The sequence below is a fragment of the Ochotona curzoniae genome, unplaced genomic scaffold (assembly GCF_017591425.1).
Source record: "Ochotona curzoniae isolate NIBS_2020 unplaced genomic scaffold, NIBS_Ocur_1.0 contig_64, whole genome shotgun sequence".
Lineage (NCBI taxonomy): Eukaryota > Metazoa > Chordata > Mammalia > Lagomorpha > Ochotonidae > Ochotona > Ochotona curzoniae.
Window position 1 is genome coordinate 44762624 of NW_024466502.1, and position 14314 is coordinate 44776937.

Consider the following 14314-nt stretch of genomic DNA (forward strand, 5'->3'; position numbering starts at 1 on the left):
GCACAGTCTCCTATAACCACCCACCTACTGGCCATTACCCAGGGACCTCTTGCACTCCATTATGACACAGGTGGCTTTTATAAAGTGTGTAAGTAAGGTGGCAAAAGGTTTTTAAGACATTGAGTCAAATTTGCTTGCCTGCAGTAGACATATCCGGTTTCGCTTCTGCGCACAGCTCCTTGCTCCATGAAGCGGACTGGTGTCTCAGAATGACAGTCATGGCAGGTCTCGTTAACAACTATAATGCAGTGTTTGGCTATGCCACCAAAATATCATCTTTCTCCTTGCCAATTGGAATTGGTTCACTTTCAGAGAGAAATGAGCATCAAGTGTTAATGATTGACAGAGGGAGAAGGAAAGGGAAGGAAAAGGAAGGCGAAAGGAAAGGAAGGAGAGGAGGAGGGAAGCAGGGGGAGAAAGGAAGTAAGGAAGGAAAGAAGGAAAAACTGGTTGGAGTGCGTTTGAAGCAGCATCCTGTATCCATAGCTTGAGCCACAGTACTAAAAGACGAGGCAGTGCAAAGCTGAGTAGAACAAATGTTCCTCTTCCTAATAGCGCACAATCACACTGCTGGCCTGCCCGCCCTCTGGGGCCTGCTGCGGCTTTAATGAGACTAGAACAATTCGGATTTCCTCAGTCCAGGAGTATTTCTTGAACCACTAGTTTTGTTTTGTTTTCCCTTGTTAAATACAGATTTATTTGCACTCCTGTGCAATTTAATTTTTTTCTGGAAATTCTTACTGCCCTTACTGCTTTAAACTTGCTGTGTCTAACGGTTGGCCCTGATTTGAGCTCTTAGAAAGAGGAAGAGGATTCTGTTTTTATTCCTTTGCTGTTTTCATCAGTAAAATACAAAGGAAGACCACTTTCTTTGTGTATCTTTCAGCATCTGATGAGGTTTTCTTTTATAATATTTCTCCCCACTCTCTGTGGTCTTTTTTTTTTTTTTAAGATCTTCCATTTGATGATTCATTCTCCAAGCAGCCACAACGGCTGGAACTGTGCTGATCTGAAGCCAAGAGCCAGGAGTCTCTTCTGGGTCTCTCACAAGGGTGCAGGGTGCCAAGGCCTTGGGCTGTCCTCTACTGCCTTCCCAGGTCACAAGCAGGAGTTGGATGGGAAGTGGGCTGCCGGGATTAGAACCGGCGCCCAAATGGGATCCTGGTGCGTGCAAGGTGAGGCCTTCAGCTGCTAGGCTACTGCACCAGGCCCTCTGTGTGGTCTCTTAAAGCAAACAGCAGTTAAACACACTGTTTCCGGTTCCGGTCATATACCTTCTCTAAGATTGAATCTGTAGCCTTTAATGCAGTATGATCAGCGAAACTCAAGAATAGCCTATGGAGAAACTTCAGTATATTTCTCTTGGCTTTCCAAAGATATATCCTGACATTGGTCTTACTTTAACAGTGTGAAATATCCTTTAAGGGAGATTTTTAAAATTTAAAAAATAAGCTTTTAACATAAATGTTTGTATTTCTGCTCTTTTGAATTTTAATAAATCAAACCATTCTCCCTGGGTGAAAGATTGTACAGAACAGTTTCTTTAGATGCTTCCTAGCTCAAAGCACAATTTACTCTTGAATTCACATCCTCTCTGTTACTTAATGATTCAAAATGCAAGGAAGTTGATTATACCTAGCTAAAGGTAAAACTCCAAGTGAATTCCTCTTGGTCTGATGGGACTTATTTGCTTTGCTCATACTCTTTTTGTAGATTAATTAAACTGGCCTGGAGCACAGGCATATTTAGGGAATAAAATTATTCCCTTTGAATCTGAGGTCATTGTGGGAAGTAACCTCTTTCAGGGTTTTTTTTTCTTTTTGGTCCCCAGCATGGGTCATCCAGCACCATTCTTTTTTGGCACTCTACGTGAGGCTTTTTGGGTTATAGTCTCCCAATCTGCTTTACACCTGTGACCTCACTAAAGAGATTTAGTCACCCTTTGGTATTCATAGGGGATTGGTTCCAAGACACACAGCCACAGATACCAAAATGAGCAGATGTTTAAATCTCCCATGCAATGCATAGTGCTTGCAGATATCTGCATATTCTCCAGCACATTTTAAATCATCTCCAGATTATTTTTCCTAATTAGTAAAATGCTTGCCTGTATTGCTTAGGAAATAAAGACAAGAAAAATAGTCCTACAGTACAGATGCAATATTTTCTTCTAAATATTTTAGATTCAAGGTTGGAACCCTTATCATGATGTGGAATCCATATCATGAAGTCAATGAATAATGAGAGCCAATGAAATACCTTTAGTAGTTTCCTCTTTGGCATCATAGCAAATCTGTAAGACTTTTGAAAGAGAATCTAGTGACACAGAACCTAGGGGGAAAAAAAACACAACAACAACAGTGTGTTTCACCAGTCCCAAGGTCTTGCAGGTTACAGTAAATCTGAGACACACAGATTTCAGCTGCTTTGGATGACACAGTTGCGCTGTGCCAGGAGTTTCTCAGGGTTCATTTGCCAATAACTTATTGTGAGGCCTTTCCGAGATCTGTGCTAAGGGTTGGGAACATGGGGGACAGTTTTAACTAGGCAGACACTGTCATGTTGATGTAGGAAATGATGCTGAGTTAATAGGAAACAGCTTTCTCCATAATATCAATGGCTGGGGTTGGACTACCACCCAGGAGCTATGAAAACTAAGTGTGTAATAAAGCCTTTACTGTTTTCATCCCATTAATTACATTGCTTTATGAGTGTTTCCCGTGCTTAATAACTATTGCCAGATGCAATGTGTCTTGGGGCTCCAAGCTGGAAAGATCACTTCAGTGCTTGCCCACCTATAGCTGCCATTAACCACTTTTCTGTAGGAGATCATAATAGCTCAAATTTTTCTTTGATATTTGAACAGATTTTTTTTAAATGATCATAAGAAAAAGTAATTTGGTTGTGGCTTTTAAAAAAATGAAGTCTGTCTCAATAAGCATGGCCTTCTCATTATATTTAATTGTAACCCATTTTTGGACTGGGCAGGAAAAAAAAACTATCAGGGACTTCTTAAAGTTGTTTTCCAGAACTTTGATTCTATTAGCAAGAACATTGTTTGAACCTAAGGCAAAGTCCTCTGGCTATTAAGTCTGAGAACATAAGGTTTCAAATTTATGGTTTTCAGAAATCTGAGTTTCCCAAGAAAGCCAAGTTTATTTTGTATTTCTTCCCTGGTATGTCTTTCTCCTCTAATTTAACATATAACTAAATTGCAAATATACCTCAGATATGAACAATATAGACAAAAAATATTATACACGAATATTAAGGCATGTAGTATATCAAACCATGGTTAGACTGTCAGTTATTCTCATAAAAGGGCTAGATAAAGCAGTTAGATTTACAAAAACATTTCCAGGAAATAACATATGTTATCATATGCTCCACTTACAAAAACTGCAACACTTTATTTTCAGAGTTGGTGTTAACTGAGATCATTTTCTTTCTTTTTTTACAAAATTGGTAGAATGTTAAATAAATCACTGAAACTCACCAGTGATTTGCCTCACCGATGGGGAAAGATTAAACAATGAAGAAAGGACAAAATATTCAGAGCTTACTTTACGTTAGATCCTACAGTAATTAACACATCTCTAAAACCCGAAGTTAAATGTATCTGCCTTCAGGCATCTCATATATGTCCTACTATTCATAAGGAGACTTCAAAAAGTTCATGGGAAAATAGAATTAAAAGGTAAGCCTGGGGCCAGCATTGTGGCATAATGTGTTAAATTGCTACTTGCTCTATTGGCATCTCACAAGGACCCCAGTTGCAGTGAGTTCCAGCTGCTCCACTTCCAGTCCAGCTCCCTGCTAATGTGCTTGAGAAAGGAATGAAGTACAACCTAAGTGCTTGGATCTCTGCAGGAGCTCCAGGATCCTGGTTCTTGACTGGCCCAGTCCCAACTGTCACAACTATTTGGGGAGTGAGCCAATGGAAAGAAGATCTCTGTCTTTTCTTCTTTCTCTCTGTAACTCTGTGTGTCAAAGAAATCTTTTTTTTTTTAAAGATTTGTTTTTATTTTTATTGGAAAGGCAAATATACAGAGTGGAGAGACAGAGAGGAAGATCTTCCGTCCAATGATTCACTTCCCAAGTGAGCACAACGGCCAATGCTATGCTGATCCAAAGCCAGGAGTCTCTTCCGGGTCTCCCACGTGGGTGCAGGGTCCCAAAGCTTTGGGCCATCCTCAACTGTTTTCCCGGGCCACAAGCAGGGAGCTGGAAGGGAAGTGGGGCTGCTGGGATAGAACCAGTGCCCATATGGGATCCTGGGCGTGCAAGGCGAGAACATTAACCATTGCGCCATCGCGCCGGGCCCCAAAGAAATCTTTTTTAAAAATAAATTTATTTTGGTACAAAAAGCTATTGAAATCTAGGCATAGTTTTTATACCCCCTATTTTCCATGTACTTTTTGGAAAACTCTGTGTATCTCAACTTTAGCAAATTAGAATACACACACACACACACACAAGCTTTCTCTGAAAATTCAATTAAGAAATACACTGGAAGACGTTAAGAAATACACTGGAAGACGTTTACTACCAACTTTTTATTTTCATTTATTGTTATAACAAAATTTGATACATGCTTTTTTGTCTTAATTGGGATGATGAGTTTGATGGAGGCGGAAGGGAGGAAAATTTGATGCTAGCTGAACAGAATACAGTAGGAAAAGCATACTGGGGATTTAAGGTGAGTGTAGTGTGAAGTCTCCAAGTAACACAGTACCATGGCAGCGGGGGTTGGGGGGTGGTTTAGATTACACAGCCACTCACCTACACACACACATTTTGTGTAAGGATGTGTTACTGAAATAATGCTTATGACATCTATACATAATGCCATTTATGCAGAAGTTTAAAATTTTTCTGAATGAAGCAGAGTGACCCTTGGTAAGGTTCAGAGGCAGTAGGACAGATTTGTCCAAATGTTCCATCAGTCCAGTTCTACATTTCATTTATAACCACAATATATTGTTTCTTTACTCATATTGCATATTGCTATGGATAATGCTGAATTTATATGGTGTTCTTTCTTGTCACACCAATAAAAGGACATTAAAAACATATCATTGCATCTTCATTTACGAGACAGAGACAGAGGCAAGCTGCTTGAATTTCTCTTTTTGCCTCTGGTACTTCTTCCTTTCTCACTCATCCAAAATGCTAGCTCACTCGTTACAGAGCAAACCCTCCACCATACCTCCCCCACCCTCTTTTCATTAACTGATGTTTGTAGAATCTTTCAGCAATCCCTCTGAGGGTAAACCCCATCCTCCTAACTCTAACACGATATGAGCTTTTGGCTCCAGTCCCTACCCAACTGTGTTTCCTATCATTATTCAACACATACCCCCTGTTCCTGCCTCAATTCCCTCTTCTGGACCTGGTGCTCTTCCTAATCTCTTTCCTTCACTTTTTTTTCCCTTCATTCCTTTATTTATTTATTTATGGATTTATTTGTTTTTATTGGAAAGGGAGATTTACAGACAGAGAGAGACACAGAGCAAAAGATCGTCCATTCACTGGCTCACTTCCCAAGGGCTTCCTCCTTGTCTCCCATGTGGGTGCAGGGTCCCAAGGCTTTGGGCTGTCCTCGACTGCTTTCCCAGGCCACAAGCAGGGAGCTGGAAGGGAAGTGGAGCAGCTGGGATAAAAATTGGCACCTATATGGGATCCTGGCAATGTGCAAGGCGAGGACTTTAACCACTTAACCATTGTTCTGGGTCCTTGTTTCCTTCTTCCTTTGCCTTTGAACAAATGCTTTGCTCCAACTAAAATTCTTTCTTTCTCATAAAACCTTATCCAGTCACTTCGTTCACTCTACATTCCAACAGCATATTATGAACAGTTGGTTTACTGGCAGTATACAATTGGTCCTCCATATGTTTGGGTTCTGCAACTGCAGGTTCAAAAGAGGGTTGTTGGAAAATGTTTGAGGAAACAAACTGTGCATATACTTAATATCTGCAGACTTTTTCTTTTTTCATCACTCCCTTCACAATACAGTACAATGACTCTTCACATCAGATTTACATTGCATTAGGTACTATAATTAATCCAGTGATGATTTAAAGCAATTGGGAGGATGCATGATAGGTTATATGTAAATATATCACATAATACGATATAAGGAATTTGAGCATTCATGGTGTTTGATATTCACAAGGGGGTTCCTGGAACAAACACCCTAAGTAGACCAACGGAAAATTATACTGACAATGAAAATAAGAAGCATGATGAGGTTTCTGGAAAACTATGGCCTGGGTCTTCTGAGTGCTTGTGCTCACTGGCTTTCCAGACTTTGTGCCTTTCACTTCTCTCTTTTTCTAAAAAACATCTTTTTAGAGCACTTTCAGGGTCACAGCAAAATTGAGCAAGATAGTCCCAACAGTTTCCATAGTCTAACAGTTTCCTGTCTTCACACACATAGTCATCCCCGTTATCAATCCCTCCGACCACACAGGCTTACCAGTTATAACCAATGAACCTACACTGACACACCACTGTTACCCAATGTCTATAGTTGGCATTAGGATTCACTCTTCTTTTTTAAAGATTAAAAAAAGCGGGGAGGGATTTATTTGAAAGCCAGAATGACAGAGCAGTTAGAGGAGAGATACTCCAAGATGTGGATATGGTATGGGTGGCAGACTTTCCATCCACTGCTTCAACTCCCCAGTTAATTCCAACAACCAAAGTGGGGCCAGGAGAAAGCCAGAATCCAAGACATCCATTCTGATTACCCACATGGGTGACAAGGGCCGAAATACATGGCCCATTGTCTGATGCTTTTTCCAGGTGCATTAGCAGGAAGCAAGATCAGAAGTGAACAGCGGGGACTTGAACTGGCATTCTGAGAAGAGACGTTGGTGTATCAAGTGGTAGTTAATGTGTTGTACCATAACACTGGCCCCAGAGTTCACTCCTGATGCTGTACATTCTGTGGGTTTTGACAAACGTGCATTTGCCTTTTGCAGTACCTTATAGAACAGGTTCACTGCCTTAAATACCCTCCCCTGTGCTATTCTTATTCCTCCTTGCTTCCTTCCTACCAACCATGGATCTTTCACCAATCAGTGACAATCACTGATCTAATTGTTTCCACACATTTGCCTTTTCCAAAATGTCAGAGGGTTGGAATTTACAGAATATACTGTCATTTCAGATCTCCTTATTTCACTTAGTAAAGTGCATTGAAATTTCTTCCAATAAATGGCTTGAAGGCTCATTTCTTTTTAAATGATACTCCATTGTCTTTACACACTATCATTTATACATCCACTTATCAAAAAATACATTTAGTTGTTTCCAAGTTTGGCCACCACAAATAAAGCAGCCATAAATGTACATGTGAGGTTTATTTGTGAACATAAATGTTCAATTTTGGGGAGTAAAAAATGATAAGCATGATTGTTAGATTGCATGGGAACAGGATAAGACTAAGTTTCGTCTTATAAGAAACTGCCCCTCACTGTTACCAGCAATGAGCTAGACTTCTTGTTGCTCACATCCTCATCAGCATTAGTGGTTAGTGTTTGGGAGTGGCCCATTCTAAGAGTTGTGCAGGTGTTTCTCCTTGTTGCAGCACTAGTTGACAACAGGATGTGAGGCACATTTTTAGAGGCTTGCTTGGCACCTGTGTGAATATTTGTTCAGATAGTTTGCCCTTTTTTGTTTTCATTTTAATATTTATTTATTTGTGAGCCCGGTGTGTAGCTTAGTGGCTAAATTCTCACCCTGCGTTCTCTAAGATTCCATATTGGCACCAGTTTGTATCCCAGCTGCTCCACTTCCCATCCAGCCCCTGCTTCTGGCCTGGGAAAGCAGTCAAGGATGGCCCAAAGCCTTGGGACCCTGCATCCATATGGGAGACAAGGAGGAAGCTCCTGGCTCCTGGCTTTGGATTGGCTCAGCTCTGGCTGTTGCAGCTAGTTGGGGAGTGAACAAGGGGACAGAAGATCTTTCTGTTTCTCCTTCTCTCTGTAAATTTGACTTTCAAAAAAATATAAATCTTAAAATGTTTTCATAAAATGTATTTATTTGAAAGGCAGACCCTGGGACTTGGTTGGGCACAATGGCTCAATAGGCTAATCCTATATCCTGTGGTGCTGGCATCTCATATGGAAGCCAGTTTGTGTCCCAGCTATTCTATTTCCAATTCAGCTCTCTGCTTGTGACCAAGGAAGGCAGCAAAGAATGGCCTAAGTCCTTAGAACTTTATACCCACCTGGGATACCTGGAAGAGGTTCCTGGCTGCAGATCTCAGAACAGCTCAGCTCTGGCCATTGCGATCACTTGGGGTGTGACCTAGGGGATGGAAGACCTACTCTATCTCGCCTTTTCTCTGCAAGTCTGCCTTTTAAATAAAAACAACGAAGAAATCTTAAAAAAAAAAAAAGGCAAAGTCACAGAAAGAGCAAGCGAGAGAGAGAGAAAGACTTTCCATCTGCAGGAGCAGGAGCTTCTTCGGTGTCTCTCACATGGGTACAGTGGCCCAAGCTCCTGGGCCATCCTCTGCTGCTTCCCCAGGTATATTCATAGGGAGCTGATTCAGAAGTGAAGCAGTAAGGACTTAAGTCAGCACCCACGTAGGATGTAGTTTGTCTATTTTTTAGACTATTAGTTTGTTTTCCCAAAATTGAAGTTCTGAGAATTCTTTGTGGGCTTGGCTCATGTCCGGTCTGCTCCACTTCCCATCCAGCTCCCTGTTTATGGCCTGGGAAAGCGGTAGACCATGGCCCAAAGCTTGGGACCCCACACCTACGTGAGAGACCCAGAAGAAGGTCCTGGCTCCTGGCTTTGGATCAGCTCTGGCCATTGCAGCCACTTGGAGAGTGAACTAGTGAATGAAAGATATTTCTCTCTGTTTCTCCTTCTCTCCATAAAGTCTGATCTGCTTTTCTGGTAAAATAAATAAATCTTAAAAAAAAGAGAGAGAAAGAAAGAAAAGAATCAGGGGCCTAATGCGGTGGCTAAGTGGCTAAATACTTGCCTTGCAAGGGCTGGGATCCCATTTGGGACCTGGATCATGCTCCATCTGCTCCACTTCCCATATAGCTTCCTGTTGTGGCCTCAGAAAGCAGTCGAGGATGGTCCAAAGCTTTGGGACCCTGCACCTGCAGGGGAGACCCAGAAGAAGCTCCTGGCTCCTGGCTTCGGATCAGCTAAGCTCCGGCAGTTGTAACGACAGAAAGACTTTCTGTCTATCCTTCTCTTTGTAAATCTGTCTTTCCAACAAAACGTGTTTTTTATCTTAAAAAAAAAAAAAAAGAATCAGCTCTTTATTCAGTAAAACAACAAAAAAGAATTCTTTGAACATTTTGTCTATAATTCCTTTATCAGTTATGTGTCCAACAAATATATTTTTTAAAGATTTATTTATTTATTGGAAAGTCAGATATACAGAAAAGAGGAGAGACAGAGAGGAAGATCTTCTGTCCAATGATTCACTCCCCAAGTGACCGCAATGGCCGATGCTATGCCAATCCGAAGCCAGGAGCCTGGAACTTCTTCCTGGTATCCCACATGGGTGCAGGTCCCAAAGCTTTGGGCCGTCCTCGACTGCTTTCCCAGGCCACAAGCAGGGAGCTGGATGGGAAGTGGAGCTGCCGGGATAGAACCGGCGCCCATATGGGATCCTGGCGGGTTCAAGGCGAGGACTTTAGCCGCTAGGCCACGCCGCTGGGCCCTCCAACAAATATTTTCTCCCAATCAGTTGCTCATCCTCGCATTCAATTTTACTTTTTGTGGTTTATGTTTCTAATATTTTCTGTATTTTCCCCTATGTATGAAGAAACATACTCTAAACATGTATATGCTTAGAAAGCAACGCTTTTGAGGAGGAAAACCAAGAGATGGAAACCAGAAAGGTAAAACACTCAGTAAGGAGCATACTCAGTCTTTTCATGATCAAACAAAACAAAGCAAAAATTCTAAATGCCACAATCAGTAAAATTATTGTCAAGATAATTCCCAAAGGGCTTTGGGTAGTACAGCACAAGACTCTAAAAAAAAAAAAAAAATCAAATAGCCTGCTACTGGAATAAAAAATGAATTATTTTAAATTAAGTTGAGGAGAAATATCAACTTAGCAGCAAGAAAGTGAGAAACAATGAAGGATATCCAGTGCCATGAAGACAGAAAGGCAGGGCTACGTCTCCAGAGAGGTAGAAGCCTTCACCTCTCACCTAAAAGAAACATTTCTTTCAGGAAAGCTGAGACAAAGCACAGACGCCCAGTTAAAGCCACAGGTTCCGTAAGGCTAGGAGGTGTCAGCAGCACATTTCAAAGGACATATTCAGATATGTTGTTTCACCAACAGCCTGGTATTTGCAAAAGGAAAAAAAAAAAACGATTTTCCATTCATCTTGGGAAACCATAAGAAATTCCAGGAATAAGAAGGAAATGCTTTCCTGAGGAAGAACAGAGGGTGTGGAAATATAAGGAACCTACCAAAAGGGAAAAGTCCAAGCTTAAACGAAATTTAAAGGAACAAAGTGTCGCATTTAGTTTCTTGATTCTATTTTATTCTCCTCACCAGTTAAGTGCAAATACAAACTTGATTCCAGAGACATGCAAAGTTAGTAAAACCCATGGCTCTGGCTGCCTCAAAACCAACGTGAAAAGGGAAAACAAAGCTCTCCTAAGGACTCCCTTTAAGTTCAGTACTTCATGGTAACTTATGATTATGTTTTCAACTTTCTTCTGTTGACTCATCACTCTGCTCCTCCCCCGCATCTTAGTTTCCAGGGTCAGCAGCAACCTCTTATAAATCACGAGACTCCAGTTGCTATGTTTGGTCTTGGGCCAGCTTCTTTATTATCCTTGTGTCGTTGTGCACTACACAGTTCTGGAGACACCCCAGAATAAAAACAGTGCAACAAACCCAGAGACTTTTCCCAGACTGTTTGCTGCCAGTTGATTTTGAACTGTTGTTTGTTGCTAGTACACAAATACTGAATGGTCTTTTATGCACACATCTTTTAAAACAAAACTCCTGGAGCAGGGCAGGATTTCTCAATCTGTCAACTTCATTTGTTCTTTGCCTCAGTTTCCCAATCTTTTACTAGTGTTGTTGCAGGATTTTTGACTCCGAGTATGGCAGCAAACTCAAATTCTTGTCTCGCAGGAAAGAAGAATTTTCATGCGGACACAGTTTAGTTTTAACGCAAGATTTATTAGAAAAGCTGAGAAGACTCCCATCCTAGCGACGGGAGGGGGTTTTGAGATAGAAAGGACCCTTACTCCCTGCCATAGTGGCAGGAGGAAAAGGACCCCAGTGCTCTGCCATAGTGGCAGGAACATAAGAACCCGTATCAATGGTGGGGAATGCACCTTTTAAAGGTTTCCCTCAAAGATGTTTCTCCATGAACAAAGAAAATTCCTGGTTTCCATGGTACCTGGCCTTGGGACAAAAGGCCACAGAGGTGCCAGACATAGCACATTCCAGGCCTTAGGCAGATGTGTATTACTTCTTCCTGCTCTCCTTTCAATGATAAAGAGATCAGCCTGAGGCCCTCCCACGATGGCCAGAGGTGATGGCCAATACTTCAGGTGGGGAATTGATAAGCTAATAGCACCCCTGTCCCTTGGAAGAGCCATGCTCTTGTGAATCTAAGACATGGTGGGGAAATTCTCTTTTACTGAGGGACCCAGAATACCCTAACTGCCTACTACCCACTCTAATTCCTCTCTCATTGCAGCAACCTCAATTCTTGTCTCGCAGGAAAAAAAAATTTTCGTGTGGACACAGTTTAGTTTTAAAACAAGATTTATTAGAAAAGTTGAGAAAGGAGACTCCTGTCCTAGTGACAGGAGGGGGCTTTGAGATAGAAAGGACCCTTACCCCCTGCCATAGTGGCAGGAGGAAAAATGGAAAAAAGAGACCCCAGTCCTCTGCCATAGTGGCAGGAGGAAAAACAAGAAAAAAAACCCTAGTGCTCTGCCATGGTGGCAGGAGGAAAAGTAAAAAAAGACCAGTATTAATGGTGAGGAAAGCATCTTTTAAAGGTTTCCCTCAAAGATGTTTCTCCATAAACAAAGAAAATTCCTGGTTTCCATGGTACCTGGCCTTGGGACAAAAGGCCAGAAAGGTGTCACTGGCCAACTTCCTTGGTCCCTTTCTAATGATAAAGAGGCCAGTGAGAAGCCCTCCCGCTTGGCATTGGCCGCGGGAGACAGAATGGATCTGATCCTTCAGGAGGGGAATAGGAATGTTAATGTCGCCCTTGTCTCTTGGGGAAGCATTCCTGATAAGATACGCACTTGTCTCAGGAGAGACTTGCTCTGGTGAATCCAAGACCGGTGGGGAAAATACTCTTTATATTTGAGGGAAAATGACTTGGGGACCCAGAATATCCTATCCTGCCTACTACCCAGTCTAACTCCTCTCACACTGTTGTTCAGGGCAAAATTTTTTTCTTTTCTCCATATCTATTGACTGCAAAATGGGTATTTTGAGTATTTCCCACTATTTCAGTGTAACATAGAAAGAACTAAGGGACCATTAAATAAGATTACAGGAGACCAATGTTTTGGATTCAGCGCCTACACTGGGCTCCAACAGACCCAGTGTAAAAGTTAAAATGGAGTCACTCCTGCTAAACTTCTACAATACCAAGCAGAAACAGAACTATTTGACCTGAGAAACCAGGTGTACAATGATACAAATTTCCCAACAAGCCAGTTTCAATTGGCATGACAATAGAGTTCCTTCTGCCCTCATCTTTGCAGATGAAAAGGTAATTTGATAGTAAGCAGTTATATTTCTATTGTTCTGTCTCTGTTCTAGTCTCAAAAGGAGAAGTGATTTTAAAATGATCATTTCACTTTTCAGTTTTGTTTCTGCTTTCTTTAATTCTTTTCTGTCTTTAAAAGCAACGTCTGCTGCTGGGCTCATTGTGATTTCATTGGGATACTTTTCTGTTCTCTGAAATGAAGCGAATCACACAGTACTTGACCACAAAATTGAAAATAGAGCTAAAATCCTGAAGCCAATTTGTAATTTTACCTTTTGACAGATGTATATGAGGATTGTCATGGGATCTTGCTTCCAGGATTCCTTAAGCGTGGATTGTAATGTCCCAGGAAACCTGGGAAGAGAGAGATGGGCAGCAACATTTAACTTTGAGAAACTGAATTCCTTTTTTACTACCAAATGTCAGTTCACAGGGTCAACTCAGAGTTGAAGCCTGCAGAAAGGAAACAAAGGGAATCCAAACAAGTTACTGTAAGTCACATGACTAGCTTGTTTAAAACTCAAAGGAGCCAGAACCCCAGCTTTCCCATACCCTGCTGAACACTTTGACTAGAATTTCAGAATAATCAATTCAACCCAAACTCTGGTCTGGGGATTCTCTCTCAGTCCCTGATATTCCTGATATAAGTGTTCTGAAAGATTCCGGAAACCTGGGCTATTTCTTAGAGATTTGTGATCTGACATTCTACAGAGACTCCACGGTACCTAACTCCTTTCTCAAGCACAGCCCCAAGAACCTCAAACTCAGCCTACTTTTCTCTTGGGGTTGACCCAGGGTAAAGTTGACACAGTTGGAACATTCTGGAGCACACCCACACTGTGGCTGAACCAGGCCGGGGGGCGGGGGAGGGAGTACAAGACTAACCCTTTGTCCAAGAGGCCATCTGTTGCCTGTCACAGAACCCCAAGCCGTGTGGGCCAGTATCTGCTCTTGCTTTCGCTGACACCTCTTCAGTACAGGAAAAAGCAAGGGGTTTTCACTTTGCAGAAAAAGAACTCCTCACCGAGTGTTGGTTTTGCCTTGCATCACAGTGTGCATGAGGTTGGTTTTCTCTCTCTCCAAGGTTTTTTCCAAGCCTATACAGGAGTGGAATATGTTGTTTTAACAGTGTGCTTTGAAACTCGAAGTCTTCCTGTGAAAGGCTGCGGGATTACGCCGGGCAGACAGACGAGGCAAGGAGAAGCCTGAATGAGGCCCACACTTGGGTGAGGTCCGCGGCAGGCACGGTTAGATCTCCAGGGATAGAGAGGGTGAAGTATTTCCGTGCTCCAGTGAGCGGAGGGAGCTGTGGGATGCACAAAAGCTCCCTGTTCCCGAGGAGGCCTGCGAAGGGGGCGGCGGTCCGGAAACAGACGGCCTGAAGTGTTCCCCGAGGTGAATCCGCCGTACGCGGCGAACCCCGCCAACTTAGCCCCAATTAGACACCCCCAACACTGGGTCCAGAGGCAAGTGGGCCAGAAGCGAGTGCGTAACAAGAACAGCCAAGCAGTCCCAAGACAAGGGGCGGCCCCGAGCCAAGCCAACCAGCCCCCAGTCACCGGGCTCCC